Source organism: Protopterus annectens, chromosome 8.part0 (genome assembly GCF_019279795.1).
Source record: "Protopterus annectens isolate FY-2018-M chromosome 8.part0, PAN1.0, whole genome shotgun sequence".
Classification (NCBI taxonomy): domain Eukaryota; kingdom Metazoa; phylum Chordata; order Ceratodontiformes; family Protopteridae; genus Protopterus; species Protopterus annectens.
The window spans coordinates 1,393,855,531-1,393,877,138 of record NC_056741.1 but is presented as its reverse complement, the minus strand read 5'-3'; the positions used below and the strand labels follow the sequence as shown (position 1 = coordinate 1,393,877,138).

General features: G+C 35.0%; 1 protein-coding gene across 1 annotated transcript in view; it reads right to left on the bottom strand.

The window, feature by feature from the left end:
- TBCEL (tubulin folding cofactor E like) overlaps positions 1-21,608 on the bottom strand; it is a 730,316-nt gene that overhangs the window by 706,143 nt on the left and 2,565 nt on the right. The gene's annotated exons all lie outside the window — the stretch shown is intronic.

Genomic DNA, 21,608 nt, shown 5'->3' with positions numbered 1-21,608 from the left:
GGAAAAGCCCTGTCATTCATGCCAAAAAAGTTAAGTCTTTAAATGTACTACTGCCTGTTGAAAGCAATCGTTTTCTTCCCCTCGTGATCAGCAGTTCTCTTGTGTCAAGAATCTCTAGGATCTCAAACTGAATCTTCAGAGATGAGCACTGGAAATGAAGAAACAGTATAACTCAAGAGAGTAAGTTCCTGTTTCATACTGTTCTGGGGTGTATCTTGTATCCCTCTATATTCTTACAGTACACTATGTGGTACAAAGGTTGGCAAAACTTCATATGATTTATTTATAATACCAAAAATGAATTCTACAAGGATGGTTTTCTTGAATGCTGACTTTATCTGCCTCTTTTTCTGTTTTTACTATTTCTATTTTCGCATGTTCATTCCTCATATTCATCTGCATCTTTCCCTGGACATAGTCTCAGCATTTAAAGCACTTTGTCAATGCAGAGTTGTTCTAATATCCTGATACTGTTTTTCATATGACAGTCTGTCATCCATATAATTTAATTTGACATTTAACTGGCAATTTAGAACTACATATTTTGCAACAGAAGAATATGTGTCTGATCCTAACTGGAGATACCACATGGCCTCCTCCTCCTCCCTTTTCTCCTCATTCCCATTATCGTTAGAATTATAATAAAGTTTTCAATAAAACTAATAATCAGTTTCTGAGTACTCTTCAAAGGATACACAGAACCCAGTTGCTTTTGTGATTTCTAGTACTGTGGCTGGTAAGTGTATCTACAAAAATAAATACAATCATGCTTTTCTATTAAAACTAAAAACATACAAATGATGAAAATAAATAACTGCACAAGGTGCCAAGCAAACTTCATTCCTAGCTACTTCAGGCTTTACGTTCAACAAAAACTCTCCTTACAGAAAAGTCATACATTACTACAAGACACTAGTACAAACTGCCAACATATTTCTGTATACCCAATACATTTCCCATACTGTAAAAAAGCAATAAACACAAATGCAGTAAGAAAACATATGATATTACAGGTTATCCCTCGGTGCCAAAGACCCATGGACTAAATCTCAAATGTGACCAGCTGATTTAGTTTGAACAGTGGCTCATGCTCTAGAAGAGATGGGGTGGGGGATGGGACAGGTGTGAATCTTTGTAGTTGCATGAACTTGCGTGTGTGGGATTTGGGGGCTCCCAGCTTCTGGACTAACTGTTCTGGTGTGGAAGCACATGGGCATTATTCAAAACAGGACGCAGACTGAGAAGAGATGATGGCATGACTAGATCACTCAAGCAGGTGACGGCAGCATTTGAGGGTCCATGTACGGGAGTGTGCACACACTGAGGAAGGGCACAGATGGCTCTTGTGATATGGGTGCTAACATCACCACTACAGTCAGAGTTAAAGACATTGAGAAATCCCCCTCATGACTGCCTGGGGATGGTCATGTCTAGGCTACTTCATGACAACAGGGTAACAAATTTGCTCCAGTGATTCTCACCCCAAAAAAGAATGAAGAGGCACTGGAACACTTAACCCAGTAGGGAACAAATGGGCATCCAAAACAACAGCTAGATGTTTAACAGGCACAGAGATACAAACATGATAAAGAGAAAACTAATGTTGCAACAGAACTTAATTTACCATAAAACATTAAAATGTTCATAATGCACTAGTCACACTATATTTTATTTATATGCTGCTTGTGAATGGTTAAGTGATTTATTCCAAAGACCCTTTCTAGTCACAACCCATGTCAGAAATTAGACAATAGTGCAGAAAATTTATATACAACAGTAACATAGATGATCACTTGACTGATTTTGATTGAATAACTTTGGATATGGTCAAAACTTAGGAGTTGAAATATTTAACTTAATTAACAATGGCAGGTTTAAACTGACATTACACAAACATGTAGCTCATAGATTGTAGAATACGCTCAATTTACAGACATGCAAGGGCAGAAATTGCATAACAAATCACAACTGCCAACAAATAATCTCATAACATAAATAGCAATTGTCAACAAATAAAACAATGAGGTAATAGCAAACTAGTTATGCAGTTCAGCACTTCTGTTATATATGTTACATGCAAAGTGTCACAGTAATGGTTATACTTAATTCAGTGCACTATATTAGAGCACAAGTTATGATTCAGTATATGCATTTTAAATATAGTACTTTAAGTTGCATTGTGTGTTACATTTAAAGGCTTTTGTTTAGCCTGTGCAACAATATGCTAATAATCAGTATCCCTGATGCAACTGCATGCTATATCACTGTGGAGTTGTTCAGAGTGGGCTGATTTAAACCCTTGGAAAGATTTTTGCTTTTTTATAGAGCTGGGCCCAATTTGGAAAAGGCTCATTCGCCTATAAACATTCTGAATGGGGGCTTACACAATATAATCCCACTTTTTTGACTACTACTTTAAAGAACAAGTCTGTTGCTTACGGGGAATTCTCTCTTTGCTGATATGCAGCAACCATCAATTAGAAAGTCATATATCAATGTTCCTAGTAGACTGGTAGCTCTTTCAGTGACAGGTAGCCAATTTAGATTTTTAAGAAGGTTGCAGTGATGGAGAAGAGGGTCTGCAAGTAGGGAAAATCTGCATATTTTGTTTTCTGCTATATGTAACCTGTGCATAAGAGTAAACTGAATAGAAAACTAATAAGGGTTATCTGTATTCCATTATTTGGAAGCAGTACATTTTTACAAAGTGATATGCAGGCAGTAGGTGAGAGGAGGTCTGTTATTTTGTAGCGCACTTTTAGCTGTGCTAGGATTTTAGTAACTATAATCTGTGTGTAAGTTTATGATTAGGGAGTGATCCAGACTAAGGCCTAGGCATTTGTATTCTGACACCATGGGAAGAACATCATGGTAGATGTGGTAGCTTGCTAGGAGTATAAAAGAGCATTATTTTTTCTTTTTGTGGTTAATGTGGAAGTTGTTATTCTCTGTCCACATACACAGATTACAGAAAGTGTTGGGAGTGAGCTTTGAAGGTTAGAGGGAGACCAGCGTGATTCTAACAGAAGAATATTGTCAATATATAATGCAATGTTTAATGAGAAATGGTCTTCAATAATATCATTAATAAATAAGGCAAAACAGTGCATTTTCGTTTTCATTTATTACTATTAACAAAACAGTGTAAGAAACTTCTCTGTGTGGAAGATTTTCAATCCATATATATTTAGTTAATCACTGTATATTAATCAGATCAAATAATGGTAGCAGAAGTAGTGAACTTAAACTTATCCTAAGTCAAAAAAAAAAAAAAAAATGTCATTTAAAATATTTTACAGAATTACTAAGTATTCTAAAGTAATCCAAGAAGGGTAGACAGTCTATTTCCAATCGAAAATCCTTTATTAAGTACACAGACAAGCGATCCAAGTAACTGCGGTGGTGGTGCTGCGGTAGCGTTGTCGCCTCACAGTAGGACGTTGTCCTGTTCGATTCTCAGCTAAAGCGTCTTGTGTGTGGAGACATGTGTGAATGGGCATACCTTTGTTGAAGGTTGTACGTCAGGGCTGGCGACTTGGTACGTAAAAATCTACTGCCAATCATTAGCGGACCAGAGGTCCGCCGTGGTGACCCCTAACCGGGAAAAGCCGAAAGATACAACAACAACAAGCGATCCAAGTAAAACAAAAGTAACAGAGTAGTAGCTTCCTCACAAGCTTTCTAACTACAGTGGATATAAAAAGTTTACACACCCCTGTTAAAATGCCAGGTTTTTGCGATATAAAAAAATGAGACAACAATAAATAATTTAAAAAATTTTCCCACCTTTAATGTGACCTATAACCTGTACAACTCAATTGAAAAAACAAACAAATCGATTAGGGGAAAAAATATAAAAAATAAAAAATGTACAATAAGCTGGTTGCATAAGTGTGCACACCCTTAAACTAATACTTTGTTGAAGCACCTTTTGATTTAATTACAACATTCAGCCTTCTTGGGTAGGAGTCTATCAGCATGGCACATCTTGACTTGGCAATATTTCTCCACTCTTCCTTGCAAAAGTGCTCCAAATCTGTCAGATTGCGAGGGCATCTCTTGTGCACAGCCCTCTTCAGGTCACCCCACAGATTTTCTATTGGATTTAGGTCTGGGCTTTTGCTGGGCCATTCCAAAACTTTAATTTTCTTCTGGTGAAGCCATTATTTTGTTGATTTGGATGTATGCTTGGGGTCATTGTCATGTTGAAAGGTGAAATTCCTCTTCATCTTCAGCTTTCTAGCAGACGCCTGAAGGTTTTGGGCCAAAAGTGACCGGTATTTGGAACTGTTCATAATTCCTCCCAACTTGACTAAAGCTCCATTCCAGGTGAAGAAAAGCAACCCCAAAGCATGATACTGCCACCACCATGCTTCACCATGGGTTTGGTATTTTTTTGGGTTGTTTTTGCGCCAAATGTACCTTTTGGAATTGTGGCCAAAAAGCTCAACCTTTGTCCCATCAGATCATAACACATTTTCTCACATGCTTTTCGGAGACTTGATGTATTGTTTTGCAAATTTTAGCCAGGACTGGATGTTTTTTCTGTGTAAGAAAAGGCTTCCGCCTTGCAACCCTACTCCACAGCCCAGACATATGTAGAATATGGGAGAGTGTTATTACATGTAGTACACAACCAGTACTTGCCAGAAATTCCTGCAGCTCCTTCTGTGTTGCTTTAGGTCTCTTGGCAGCCTCTGTGTTGCTGTAGGTCTCTTGGCAGCCTCCCTGACCAGTTTTCATCTTGTCTTTTCATCAATTTGGAGAGATGTCCAGTTCTTTGCAACGTCACACTGTTGTCCCATATATTCTCCACTTTTTGATGACTGTCTTCACTGTGTTCCATGGTATATCCAATACTGTGGACATTTTTTTGTATTCTTCTCCTGACTGATACCTTTCAACAATGAGATCTTTTGATGTTTTGTAAGCTCTCTGCGAACCATGGCTTTTGCTGCATCAGGCAACTGAGTAAATGTCAAGGAAAATCTTACTAGGACAGCTGAACTTTATTTGGGGTTAATCAGAGTCTCTTTAATTGATGGCAGGTGTGTACCCAAGAAGACTGAATGTTGCAATTAAATCAAAAGGTGCTTCAATAAAGTATTAGTTTAAGGGTCATCACATTAAAGGTGGGAAAAGTTTTGAAATGATTTATTGTGGTGTCATTTTTTTATATCACAAAAACCTGGCTTTTTAACAGGGGTGTGTAAACTTTTGATATCCACTGTATGTATATATATATATATATATATATATATATATATATATATATATATATATATATATATATATTATATACACATACACACACACATACACGCTCTTTATCAGGCAAGGGAGTGGTTTATTGTGGTGTAAAACAAAGTGTTATTGGTATACATGTTAAATTCACATCCCTTTCCCCATCAGTGTGACATTCGAGCTGGTCCTGCCCTACTTAGTAGCTGTCATAATAATATAAGCCTTATGTACTTTAAATAAAAATAATAATGAGGCAGTATCTCTAATTTAGCCAGATTATTAAGTCTGTGATTTTATCCAAGACATTATACTACTTGGCTGGAAATATATAAACCTTAGACCATTTGGCAATCAAAAAAATATATATAACTATATACATATACATTTTGCATGTAAAAAATCCATTGTAAAAATCATTCTATTTTCATAGCGTATTGTTAACAAAGATCACTTTCGTCCTTCTAGACTTCTTCAGGTCTGTGTACAAGAATCCTAAAAACTATCTACAAAAATATTATTGTATGATTAGTTAGTACTGTTATTACACATCATTTTGAATAAAGTGGAAAACAGAAAATGTATGATGATAGAAACAAAAACTGATTTAACATGGTATTTAAAACCAACTGGAAGAATAAAATAAAATAAGTCATGTAAACAATGTGGCAATTTTCTAAGTTCCAGTACACTTTTAAGTGAGCAGTAGTAGTTAATTTCTTTACTTTCAATGGCAAACACTACAAGCAAAAAACTGGTATAACAATGGGGGGGTGCCATGGCTCCCAGCAGAGCTAACATAGCCCTGGGCAAATGGGAGGAGGACATTGTGTTAAACAACACAGACTACATGCAGCATATCACATGCTATTTACGATGGGGGGGGGGTGCCATGGCTCCCAGCAGAGCTAACATAGCCCTGGGCAAATGGGAGGAGGACATTGTGTTAAACAACACAGACTACATGCAGCATATCACATGCTATTTACGTTTTATTGATGACATCTTTATTGTGTGGGAAGGTGACACCTTGTAGCTTGGAGATTTTATCACTTAGCTCAATCAAACAACCCCCTTCCTGAAGTTAACATCTTCCCATAGCTATACTTCAACCTCTTTCTTAGATATGCAGATTTCCAAGGACACCAACAATAACAGAATCACCACTGATCTATTCAGAAAACCAACGAGGGTTAACTTATTACTCCACAGTAAAAGTCTACATCCTACAAAAAACAGGTATAATGTAGTGAAGTCCCAGGGCTATAGATTAGCTAGAACTACCACAGAGATGGAACCATTTTTGAGAAACCTGAACAACTTAGAGAATGATTTTCTAGTGAGAGGCTATGAAAGTCAGATGTTAAAAAACATCCTGGAACCTATTATAGAACTGAAAAGGACTGAAGTACCTTCACTCGGGTCTATATCATATTGTCAAAGTCTAACAACTTCAAAGCTCTTAAGGTCGAACTTGAAAGTTCGAAGTCTGACAACATCGAATGCCAAAAAAAAAATGTAAAACTCAAAACAAAAAAAGAAATGCTCTAGGCAGGGAGGCAAGCCCCCCTGCACCCCCAACACCCCCTGGTACTTAAATATACCAACTCCGAGATCGCACTACAGTTCAGTAAAGAGAAATATTCCCTTGCCGCACTCTATGGTGATCGCCGTTATATGTTTTGAAGTTGTGCAACTTCGAACTTTCAAGTTCGACCTTTAGAGCTTCAAAGTTGTCAGACTTTGACATTGTAATATAGACCCCCTTCACTCAACCTCCCCAGTAGGGGAATGTTAAGAAATTCCACAGAGAATAACAAATGCAAAAATAGCTGCATCCTGACATACACTTTGGATTATCACAGTATCAAACATATTATTGAAGAAAACTGGGCCATTGTCACAGGAAACCCTTTTCTGATTAACATCTTAGGTGAAGACCCATCCTTTGTTTACAGGAAGGCCAGGAACATTAGAAGTTTGAATTTAAACCTAGATCATATGAGAGAAACACTAAAAGATGTGAAGCTAATTCTACATTTTGTAGACTTATACAGCAAGGTGATATTTTATTGCCCTTATTTAAGGAAACTCATTAAGACCAGTGCAGGGTGTGACTGTAACACTACAAAAGTAATTTACAGGGCACAGCGCAATGAATGTGATGCATTTTATGTGGGCAAGACTGTAAATAAACTTAAGCCTAGGGTTTCATGTCACCTGTCAGAAATCCACTCTGAATGTAAAAATAATGCACTAGCCAAACACCTTTCTCTTCATAAAAGACACACAGGTTTTAAGTTCCAGATTCTGGATCACATAGACATGAGTGACCTTGAAGGAGACATCCCGAATATTCTGGAGAAACACAAACTCATGTGGCAATTAAAGCTGAACTCCTTTAGGAAGCCTGGACTAAACTACTACTGTTCACTTAAAAGTGTACTGGAACTTTGAAAATTACCACATTGTTTACATGACTAATTTTATTTTATTCTTAAAGTTGGTTTTAAATATCATGTTAAATCAATTTTTGTTTCCATCATCATAATTTTTTTCTTTTTCTTGTTCTTTTTTCCACTTTATTCAAAATGATGTGCAGTAACAACAATACTAATTATACAATAATATTTTTGTAGACAATTTTTAAGATTCTTGTACCCAGTCCTTAAGATTCTTGTACTCAGTCCTGAAGAAGTCTTGAAAGACGAAAGTGATCTTTGTTAACAACAGGTTATGAAAATAGAATATGATTTTTTACAATGGATTTTTTACATGCTAAGTGTATATTATATATATTTTGATTGCCAAATGGTCTAAGGTTTATATATTTCCAGCGAAGTAGTATACGGACTTGGATAAAATCACAGACTTAATAATCTGGTTAAATTAGAGATACCACATCATTATTAATTTTATTTAAAGTACATAAGGGTTATATTATTATGACAACTACTAAGTAGGGCAGGACCAGCTCGAATGTCACACTGATGGGGGAAGGGATGTGAATTTAACATGTATACCAATAACACTTCGTTTTACAGCACAATAAACCACTCCCTTGCCTGATAAAAACTATATATATATATATATATATATATATATATATATATATATATGTGTGTGTAGAAAGCTTGTGAGAAAACTATTACTCTGTTATTTTTGTTTTACATGGATCGCTTATCTATATACTTAACAAAAGGATTTTTGACTGGAAACAGACTGCCTACCCTGCTTGGATTACTTTTGAATACTTAATAAGTTTGTACAATATTTCAAATTATATATATATATATATTTTTTTTTTACTTTTATCCGCGGTAGTGGTGCTGCGGTAGTGTTGTCGCCTCACAGCAAGACGTTGTCACGTTCGAATCTCAGCTAGAGTGTCTTCTGTGTGGAGGCATGCGTGAATGGGCGTGCCTTCGTTGAAGGTTGTGCGTCAGGGCTGGTAACTCGGCACGTAAAAATCCACTACCAAACATTAGTGGACCGGACTTCCGCTGTGGCGACCCCTGGCCGGGATAAACCGAAAGACACAACTTTGGACAAGTTTAAGTTCGCTAATTCTACTATCATTATCTGATCTAATTAATATACAGTGATTAACTAGATATATATGGATTGAAAATCTTCCACACAGAGAAGTTTCTTACACTGTTTTGTTTTTAGACCCACTATACCTGTTTAGTGGGTTGTTTGAGACTTTGGGGCTACCACGGTGATTACTGTTTTTTTTTTCATTTACTACTATTAATTACATCTGCACAAATCAGTGTTAAATTAATACAGTAGTAATACCAACTTTAGCACAAAATACATGAACAAATAAAGTTTTAATAAAACAGTGGTAAAACTGCTGTATATGGGTCCCTATCAGTTGATCGAGTTTCCAGGAACTCAAACTCAATATGGTTGAGACCATATGATCAAGTTTTTGAAAACTCAAAGCTTTTGAACGGAGATTGCGGTATAGCAAGGATCAGGAAATGTACCCTTTTCCTCACTGTAGTGCGATCTTGGAGTTGGTATATATAATTTACAGCGGTGAGGGGGGTACAAGGGGGCTTTCCCCTACAAAAATGTAAAAAAGGAAGATTTTTTTTGATGTTCGAGTTTTTAGAAACTCAATCATATGGTCTCTTCAATAAGTTTTTTGAGTTTCCAAAATGTCAATCATCTGAGACATAGACAGACACACACACACACACACACACACACACACACACACACACACAAACACTGATAAAGTTTGAAATTAATGTAACAGTGCTTCCCCTTCAGTAACATCCACATCTGTTCCAGCACTAACCAAAACTAATACATTTTAGAAAGCCTAGCAGCAAAATCAGTTCAAGTCACAGCTGTACACTAGTTTATATCAGGTCATACTGCAAGTGTTACTAGACCATGGTTAAAAAGAGAAAAAAAGGACAGCATAGAAATATTTACTGCCCTCCCATAGACATGCTGGTACGCCACACTTTTCAGCTGACAAAATATCATTCATTCCCTCTAAGCAAATGTGTACTGAAGTTAATGGATGAGGCACATAAAACTTTATATACACTCTGAGAAACACAATGGCTACAAAGTTATACACCCAAATAAGTCAGCAGCTAACAAGAGATGCAATGAACATCTGTTAATGTTTCAGAAAAGACTAAGCAGCAGCTGTGATTTTTTTTACACCACTTGATGCTTTTTCTACATATCCCATACCGAGACTGAAAAACCTACACTGGACTGGCAACTTATCTGGTTAACAAAACGAATTATCAAAAGTGGGGCTAAGATCCCCCAGACGACGAAACAAATCTTAAAATGGATTGCTGCTATCTATGCATTTTCTTACTTCAAAACTAAAACGACAGAACTAGAAAAAAGCAGAAAGCAGGAACAGTCCAACAACACAAGACTACGATAAAATCAAGTTTACTGATATAAATATGAACACATTAAGCGCTTTCGTCAGTAGAAGAAGTCTAACTACTGAGGAAAGCGCTTAATGTGTTCATATTTGTTTTTATTTGTTGAAGTTTGGTATCAGTAAACTTGATTTTATCGTAGTCTTGTGTTGTTGGACTATGCATTTTCTTACTAAAACTTCAGTATTCCGTATGTCTCATAATTCATACACACTGCCGCAATTGGATGGCTTTTAGTATATAGTTCTTGAAATTAAGCATTCCCCACAGCTTAAGCCATATAGTCAGATACTAAGCCTTCTTCCTAACATAACTCAAGTACATTTTATGAGTTGGGTGACAAAGCAGCACATCTTATCAAGCAAATGTTTCCCTGAAGAGCTCAATTTGATTGGGAAACTAAGTGATTTAAGAAATGTTCAAACTGATGCACCAGACTGTATTAAAGGCATTTTTTCTGACCATAGAATGTAATGACACTGCAAATGTGCACTATTCCTGGAAATCATTTTTTTTATGTTAACAAATGTGTGTGCTAACACACATTTCATTATTTTACTATTAATAAAATGGATATTCAATCATACTTCTCTGCAATATGAGAAATGTCCTTCTGTTCACACCTAAGCTTCATGCTGCAAAAGGTATATGCATCTTGTGCCCCAACTCTGTCCACGTACCATACATGTGTAAACTGTTAAACAATCAGTTTGCTCATAACCATTCTGTCTGTTTAATAAATTACTGACTGATACTCATAAGTCAAACCCCACTTTTTCCTGCCTTTTTCTATCATTAACATATCCTGCTTTCTTAGCTGTATTTTAATAATATAGCTGACAATTCTGCTATAAAATTCGCTATCACTATGGAAATACTGTCATGTGCAGTTTAAACTAAAAAAAAGCCTGTAAATAAGTATGTTTACCAATGATACATGAAAAACAAGTGCATCATACATACTATAATTAATATAATTCTAAAATGAAGTAAATAATCAGTACCGCTTGAAAATAAATGGCACTGAGCACCAATAAAATAAAAAATGTCAATAAACAATAAAATAGGCTCAGTGACAACCTCTGGCAGTCAATAGCAGTTACCATATAGCTGTCTATTCAGACCAAGTAATGTCCACTCTACAATTCAAAAAGGAATCGCAAAAACGTCAAGTAAAAACCCTTTATTCAAGAACGAAAAACAGATAAGCACTTTCACCAAAGTGGCTTCTTCAGACCTCAAGGATACAATGTGAGTGAATGTACTTTACTATTTGTAGGTGGATAACCTATTCAATAATGACATCACAATTGGTAAATAGGCAGATAAGATTAATTAGTTAATGAATCCACATACTCCTCAACCTTAAACCATCTGTACCAAAGTATCCCATCAGGAAAGCATAAAAGATATAAAAATATGCCAACAAAAGTACAAAATACAATTAAATATATACATCACATATATCAGAGAAACTTAATCAATAAATGACATATAAAATATATTACTAAAAGTATATCATTAAAAATAAATGCAAATATATAGTATGTATTACTTAAACATTTTCTTAAAAACAAGCCTCCTATTTTTTAAGAGCTGGTTTAATACGGATTTTCTCATTTAAACCAGGGTATAAATGGGCTTAAAATCTGATGATCCAACTAGTTTCATTCCTCTCTGTAAAATTCCTAACATCACCACCTCTTACATTAGGTATATTAATATAAATAACCATAAATTTAAAAGAATGTGTGTTATCAGTGGCTATAATGTGTTTTGAAAGTGCATTTGTGCCTGATTTAATACGTATTTGGTACAAATGTTCTCTCACCCTGTCTCTAAGTCTTCTGTCAGTTTTGCCAACGTAAAAGACAGGACAGGAAGAGCACACAGCAAGATAAACAACATGTTTTGTGTTACAATCGGTCAAACTTATATTTTTGTGAAGTATTGGGATGTACAAAAACAGCAGAATCACAAATATAAGAACAGAAATTGCAATTGGAGCAAGGTCTAGTTCCTAGATGTAAATTGTCTTGAGGGCAATGCACATTATTAGAAGGATGAAATGTCTAAACTAATTTTTCTTATTTTTAAATAAAAACTGTGGATGTTCCCCTACAATAACCTTAATGGGGGATCTATAGTTAATAAATTCCGATGTTTATATATTATATCTTTTATCTGATGGACATCATGTGTAAAGAATAATGATAACTTCTGTGTGGATATATTAGTACTACTAGAGGTGACAGGCTCTAAATATCTATTATTCCCTTCCTCTGAAAAATATGGGCATGCCCGACTAGACCTTATGTTCTCTATGCTCAAAAAGCTATGACTTATTTCACTAACATTGTATTTCCTTGCTACTAACCTATCATTGAGGTCAGTTAATTCTCTTTCAAAGTTAAACTGTAATGGGTTCAGTCTAGAAGCTCGAATCGCCTGTCCTTTTACTATATTTTTAAAGGTGTATCCAGAATGCATACTATGTCTATGTAATAATGTATTCTTATAGCATGATTTCCTGTGGATCCCTGTGTTTAATTTCCCATTGGTAAGGCGCTCACCATGAACATCTAAGAAAGAAATATTGTGGCGTGACATAGTAATAGTAAACTTTAAGTAGTCAGTAAGTGAATTCACTTCTTCGAAAAATTTACATAAATCAACCTCATTACCCTTCCAGAGAAAAAAACAAATCATTCTACGAACCGTTTATAAAATATAACATATTCTTTATAACAAGGTAACTGAAAACATCTGTCCTTCTCCCATACTGCCATCACCAGGTTGGTGTAGCTATTGGCACAAGAAGTGCCTATAGCTACGCCATCCTTTTGGAGAAACAATTCTTTATCAAAAATAAAAATATTATTTTCTAACACTGTTCTAAGCAATGTACAAATAAGACCAATGTTAGTATCCAAAAAATCTGTATATTTAGTCAGTCATGTATGCTTTGTACACCTTGCTGATTTGGTATAACTGTAAAAAGAGATTTAACATCCATGGTCACTAAAATATATGGTAAATGATCTGGTATTTCAGTCGTTTCCCTATATAACTCAAGTAGAAATTGTTTGGTATCTTTTAATATAACTGGATTTAAATTGACTATAGGTCTCAATAATCTTTCCACATATACAGAAAGGGGTTCTGTGACCCAACCTCTACCTGCTACTATAGGTCTCATAGGGGGTCGCATGGGGTCTTTATGTATCTTAGGTAGTCCTTCGATGGTAGGGATTAGAGGATGCTCAACTAACAGAAAATCAAATATTTCTGTGGAAATAGATCTACTCAGGGATAACTCATGCAAAGCACTGTATACCATAGTGACATGTTTTTGAACATCACTTTCTCTAATAGACAAACAGAATGTGGTGTTACTCAGCATCTCATGCATATATCTATTATAATCTTGAGCATCTAAGATAACTACAGCACCACCTTTGTCTGCTGGTCTAATTGAGATATTTCTATCTTTCCTAAGATTATCTAACGCCCTTTTCTCTGCAAATGTGCACTATTCCTGGAAATAATTTTTTTTATGTTAACAAATGTGTGTGCTAACACACATTTCATTATTTTACTATTAATAAAATGGATATTCAATCATACTTCTCTGCAATATGAGAAATGTCCTTCTGTTCACACCTAAGCTTCATGCTGCAAAAGGTATATGCATCTTGTGCCCCAACTCTGTCCACGTACCATACATGTGTAAACTGTTAAACCATCAGTTTGCTCATAACCATTCTGTCTGTTTAATAAATTACTGACTGATACTCATAAGTCAAACCCCACTTTTTCCTGCCTTTTTCTACCATTAACATATCCTGCTTTCTTAGCTGTATTTTAATAATATAGCTGACAATTCTGCTATAAAATTCGCTATCACTATGGAAATACTGTCATGTGCAGTTTAAACTAAAAAAAAAGCCTGTAAATAAGTATGTTTACCAATGATACATGAAAAACAAGTGCATCATACATACTATAATTAATATAATTCTAAGTACTTTCTGAATAACATGAACTGTTGGCAAGGTACAGGAAAAACAAGGAAAACTGGTGTATCCACCTCTAATTTTGGAAAGCAGTACATTACTATAATTAGAGACAGATAATACTGTTAGTAAATTGATACTCTTATCTGCAGATAAATTACCTGGCTTAAATCAAATGATATTACTGAAACCTATTTTAAAACAAAGACAGAATTGTTTACATTAATTTTTCATATAATTATTTCATTACATATCAGGGTTTATGCAATGTTTTAATATGTTTTTTAAAAATGTGGTGTTCCTTTAATAATATATGATGAATTTTATTGGCTGTGACTTAATTGAGGTTTACATAAATTGCTTTTAGTAGGTGTAATGAGCTAATACTGATGAAGGGTGTTTAACCTGAAAGCTTTGTTCTTGTGATTAAAGTACTACGCTACTCAGTTCGTTTTTTATTTTGTTGCGCTTTTTGTTCGAGCTGTGTTTCACTTAAATCCGTGATTGATTTATCCGCTATATCATAGTATCAGGATTTAAGGCGTTTTTTTCTACCTACAATCTAACTCTTTTCACAGCCGTTTACAACTATTTTGCTGTGCTTCCAACCAAGACATGAGCCGTACTCTGAATGACCTGTTGGGACAGAATAATCCTCTACTTTCCTTGACTGTCCTACAAGATGGTGTACAACAACAAACAGAGAAGGATGTTGATCCAGACTTTGCCCTACTGCTAAAGAAGTTGGAACATAAAGTTGAGAAATATAAGGTACTACAGTGGCAGCACTTTAGCTTTAATGTATATTTACAGCTTGGCATTGTACCTCGGGGCTTGAGGATATTGAAAATGCTCTCGTACGGTAATACACACCCCGTACTTCTTAAGAAATGGCAAGAAATTAATATCAAGCTGGGCCTTGAATAGATGAACTTAATGAATGAATTTTTCTCAGATATTGAAAAACAAATGCAACAGGAGATAGTTGCACAAGAAAGTGATATCTCTTCACTGCCTAACTTTGCTTTACATATTATTGAATATGATATAATGTTAGACAGATTGCATAAATGTGATGTGAAAATGGAGGCTCTTAAGCGTCGCAAGCTTAAGAGAGATATTAATGATTTTAATACCGGCCATATCTTCTCATGGCCTAGACAAAGTACTTATGAACCATTGAGAAATACTACTAACAATGCAAGCGGTTTACGTGGACAAATGCAGGAATCAAGGGATACATTGGACATAATTAATATAACAGAAACATCTGTCAAAACAGTTAGGCCGCCCACTAGTTTGACGAGCAGAGAACAACCAGTTTCTAAGCCTATCAATGAGCATAGTACCCTGGATGTTTCACCTTTTGCTCAACGATTGGCTGGTTCACAAAATAAAGAAACTCCTTTGGCTTTTCAGCCCCCCCAGCAACCTGTTTGATTGAAATTACTGGAACAAGTGCAGGAAAGACAGCGGAGCGTATTGAGAGGGCATCCAGCACAGAAGAAGAGAGAAAGGAGCCAGAGCAGGCCTCGCTCCAACTACAAGATGCAGAAGGGAGTACATCTGCACTTAAAACTATTGTTAATCTTTCAAATCTTGAAATTACGCCAGTGGTTGTATTGTTGCTACAAAAGGGTCTGAATTTTATACCCGCTGGCTTGGATGCAGTGACTGATGCACTAACGGACTTAAAACTGTTTTGCAGAGAATTGGACCCAAAACTAACTTTTTGTGATACTCTGAATACACAGCAGGTTGGATGTAAACACAAGAGTACATTTATCCCTACAAGTCATCCAATTGTTTGTGAATTTAATAATGTTTGTGAAATACAAATTAGAGAATTGTATGAGAAAGGGTAAATTGTATAATCTAACTATTGATGAACGCATAGCCTTAACAACACTGAAGAATAATGATGAAATAATCATAAAAGAGGCTGATAAGGGCGGTGCAATTGTATTAATGAATAGATTGGATTACTTCTCTAGTATGAATGCACTGTTGACTGATGGGGATACTTTTGTTGAAATATCTGCGTTAGATATTAGACAAATGATAAGCAGAGAACCAACCAAAAGGAGATAGTGCCAAAGATACAACTAGATACTCCAACAACAGCACTGAAGAAGGCGAAACAGTCACCAGACGTCCAACCATTTAATAAAACTGTTTACTGAGTAAAATATCAACGTAAAACTCTTAACGAATCACTGCGTTTTTCATCTCTTAACACAAACTTCATCAACCACAAAAAATATAAACATCCCTATATACACTCCCATTCCATTTAAAATATCCAATAGGAACAATTAAATGCCAAAAATCTCATTAATGTGTAAACATACCATTGCAGTTTCCAATTCCAACACTAAAAACCATGTTTTTTTTATGGGAACTCAAACTTTTTGGCTCATTGCAAAGATGAAATCATTTAATATACAATTCAACTATCTTATGGAAAATGGATATTAAAAACAAGTATATAAATAACTCACCATACATGAATACAACATCATATATATGTATGTATATATATATATATATATATATATATATATATATATATATATATATAAAATATACACCATTCCATAGACAATAGTGCCACCAAGTGGTCAAATGTGCAAAACAAACAAGTCATTTCTAACCAAGCATACAATACTAGTAAGGCAGGATGACTCAAACTAATAATAACTTAAATCTAAATAAAATATGTATATATATGGTTCTACCTTAGATAATCGACATACCACATAACCAACAAGCAGTTAACCAACACGAGAACACTGAAAACTGATATCACCGACAACGTAAATAACTGACTATGAAAACGCCGACATTGGTATGCTTATAGCGCCTCTCGCTCCTACCACGTTCCAGGTAATGTAAATAGTTCACTGTCACTATCAGGCATTACAGTTACTATCAAGTAGGTTTGTTCTGTGTAAGTTTTTACGCTATGCTGATTACAGACAACTATTTACATTACCTGGAACGTGGTAGGAGCGAGAGGCGCTATTAGCATACCAATGTCGGCGTTTTCATAGTTGGTTATTTACGTTGTCGGTGATATCAGTTTTCAGTGTTCTCGTGTTGGTTAACTGCTTGTCGGTTATGTGGTATGTCGATTATCTAAGGTAGAACCATATATATATATATATATATATATATATATATATATATATATATATATATATATATATCAAATTAGATGTGGACTTGATATAAATAAATATATAAATACATATCTATAAATAATTTATTAAATAAATTCATTAAAAAGTTTTTAACCAAACAATAAAAACTTCATAAAATGTATTTAAATGTATATAAATTTCATAATCTAGTTTATGATAAGCCGAGTAAATATGATAATTTATGACCTGCAGCTTATGAAGGATATTGATTTTGATACATTTAGTTATTTTACAGTACCTGCACCCGATGCTTTATATGGCCTTCCTAAAATACATAAGTCACTTACAAACCCGCCCATGAGACCAATTGTCTCTGGACGCGGTTGGCTCACTGAGCCCATTTCAATTTATTTACAATATTGCCTTTCACCCTATTTGAAATATGTAAAGAGTTATATCAAGGACACTCCAGATTTTCTAACTAGTTTGAGCACATGGTTTTATGATATTGATGCAACCATCTTTATCATGGTTACAATGGACATTAAGTCCCTTGTTACTGTAATTCCTAACCAATATGTAATAGCAGCCATTAGAAAAGTGTTATGCGAAAGTGGGTTACTAGATGGACGTCGTATTAAAACCATTTGTGAATTGTTTGAAGTGGTCCTTGAAAATAATATTTTCATATTCAACAATAAGTACTATCACCAGATATCTGGTGTTGCTATGGGTACTTCGGTGGGCAATACCTATGCAACATTGGTGTTAGACTATTGGGAATGTGAAACTATCTTTAACAGTATTATACCTTTTTCAGACAAAATCTGCTACTTTAAACGCTTTGTAGATGATGTCTTTTTTATATGGAAAGGCAGTAAAAGTGAATTGGATGACTATGTTGAAATGCTTAATGGTAGTACTGAATTTTTAAAATGGACTACTCCTTAAATAGAATTAATTTTCTGTATGTGACACTGTATTTTGATAGTACTGATATACATACTACCGTATATAAAAAAACCTATACATGGTAATAAATATTTGCATAAAAAAAGCATGCACGCTCCTCATGGTTTTAGGGGAATAATAAAGTCCCAGATGAAACGTTTAAGCCGATTGAATACTGATATCGACCTTTTTCGACAGCAAACAGATGAAATAACTAAATTACTTATAAATAGGGGTTATGATACTAATATGATCACATTATACTATAATGAAATAGTTAGGTTATGAGATGGTGATGCTAGTCCATATTTTAGGGACAAAATAAATATTATTGATGTAACACCTACTGCCCCTGTTACCAACTTCGATATGTAACAACATATAGCAAAACTACTTTACAAATACAAAAAACTACTTCTGATAATTGGCCTATATTACAGGATTTACCAGACTTAAGGAGGTTTATTGACTTTACACCTAGGTTTGCATATAGAACTAGTACCAACAACTATGTTATAAAGATATAAGGGGGAACATGAATTTGACTAAGGCAGAACAATATGGTACCTTCCCATGCTATAATTGCTGTTGCTGCACTTATACTGATAAAGATGTGAATTACTTTGATACATCAACTGGAAAAAGATTTGAATTTAGATGTGCTGCAACTTGTAATAGTATTACTATTGTATATTTGGCTACGTGTAAAAAATGGAAATGTTTCTATGTAGGTAAGTCAAATAGAAGATTTAAGGATAGATGTGCTGCAACTTGTAATAGTATTAATATTGTATATTTGGCTACGTGTAAAAAATGAAAATGTTTCTATGTAGGTAAGTCAAATAGAAGACTTAAGGATAAAATAATTGAACATAATTCTGATATCAGACGGAAGGTTTTGACAAATGCTTTAGCAACGCATATAAATGAGACTAACTTGGAGCATAGTTTTACGTTTAAAGTTATTAGAACTGTAACTAAGAATAACAGATGGGGTGACATAAATACCAAACTAGAACTGAGTGAATATAAATGGATACTCCTATCTGCAGATAAATTACCTGGCTTAAATCAAATGATATCACTGAAACCCGTTTTAAAACAAAGACAAAATTGTTTACATTAATTTTTCATATAAATTATTTCATTACATATCAGGGTTTATGCAATGTTTTAATATTTTTTTTTAAAAACATGTGGTGTTCCTTTAATAATATATGATGAATTTTATTGGCTGTGACTTAATTGAGGTTTATATAAATTGCTTTTAGTAGGTGTATTGAGCTAATACTGATGAAGGGTGTTTAACCTGAAAGCTTTGTTCTTTTGATTAAACTACTACACTACTCAGTTTGTTTTTTATTCAGTGATGGGGAGCTGGCATCCCTTTAACCCCTCTCCCAATTGTTACTTTTTTCATCAATTTTAATAATGAAATGAGGGATGGTGTTTGATTAGGAAGGTCTTCAATTTCACCCCTTTACACTGCACGTATTCAGTACAGTACTCTGAGAATTCTACAGCGCACTCTTACTTCATCAAGGATTAACACTATACTTATATACTATAGTGCAAATTTGCTAAACTACTCTTCTGCCATATAGTCGTGACAGCTGCACATTGTTTATAAAAAGGAGAAACCCAGACAACAAGACTCCACTTAGACATTATAGCAATCATTCCAACGAAAAAGAGGCAATTATTAAATAAGGTAATTTCAGTGCAAGAGAGGCTATCCCAAAGGATTAAAAATACTACAATATACTAAAACATTAGTATACATATCATTATAGTACTAAATATTTTATTTTATGTTGATTTAAGAAAAGCCTACAGTATAACAATGTAGTCAACAGAACCAGGTAGGTATTACACCCATCAGGTCTACCAGAACAGAAAAAGATATAAACAGAATAGATATTTATTTGTCAGCACAGTTTGCAAATGATCAAGATTCAAGATCTCTCAGCCAACACCACTGGTCTACAGGAATAAAAACCAAACTATAACCCAGGAGGCCCAGGTTCAAAACAGCAGCTCAGGTGCCTGTTCGACATAGTATGGAAAGGATGGACGTGGCCATCATGGGGTGACCAACAACATAATCCTGCACAGGAGGGGTGTTACCATGGGGATGGCCCTTTCTTTGGTGTTCGGCCACTACGTCACTTAAGCAGTAACACACACTGCACATGCATGGCAAGTGATACCTGCAGTGATGTAGGTCACACATCATCTGCCCAGGGGATGTACCAGGTCTTATAACATACACTTTTATAGCTGCCTGTAAGGATACAAGCAACCATAACAGCTGCATGAATGACAGTCCCCCTGGATGCCTGTCATTCCCCTATGTTGGGAACACACAGTTTGAGAGAATGAATAAGCTCTAGTCCAACTTGGAAGGGCCAAATGGTTGAGATGTATGGTGCAAAAAAAAAAAAAAAAAAAAAAAAAAACACGTTCAAAAAAAGATCGATTGTATCTTGATCATTCACAGTCAAATTAATATTCAACATTTCTTTCCACTACCATATCTGCTCTATTAAGGCATGGCATCAGTATGGATTTAATCTTAAATTATTATATTCTGTTACAGTTTATACAAGCATGGACTTTATAATCCTAAGGAAACTTACACAAGAACTGATACAGGTCCTATACAGTGACCACAACATGAGCAAGTGGTTGGTGGTGCTAACGGACTGCTGGGCTGAAGCCCCTCCATATTTATTTTATTTTATTATTATTTTTTTTTTTGCAAATGCATGTTTGATAAGGCTATTGTTTCTGCAGACTGTCGCATGCTCATTTAATGTCTGTTTAATCTTATGTATTTATCATTACTATTACTTGAATCAGGGTTAGACAATGGCATTATTGGGTGGGTTGGGCTTGGCATCCTCCTAAGGCCATACTCTCCCTATACTGCAGTGCTGCCTGGTTGTTTAACCCCTCTGGGTCAGGGTCCATAGCTTAGGCGGACTGTCAATGATGAGCTTTAGGAAACCACTGATCAGGAATCTGCCACAGGTGCTTGCATAAGTTAGGCTTGACTGGTTTCTGCTTAAGTGAGGGAAAGTAAGATTGAGAAGAAAGAACAGAAGTCACTGTGTTATGTTTTTACTGAATGAGGTTAGTCTATTTCATCATTCAGGAAATCAATTTACTGCTCCTGCAACCTATAAAAAAGATCAAATGGGCTAACAGAAATAGCTAAACAACTAATCACACAGTACTACTGGATGCTTAATTAATCAGTTTAGTGAAAATAAGGGTAGCACTGATCTTTCAGTTATAACTTGCAAGAAGCACAAAATGCACACCTA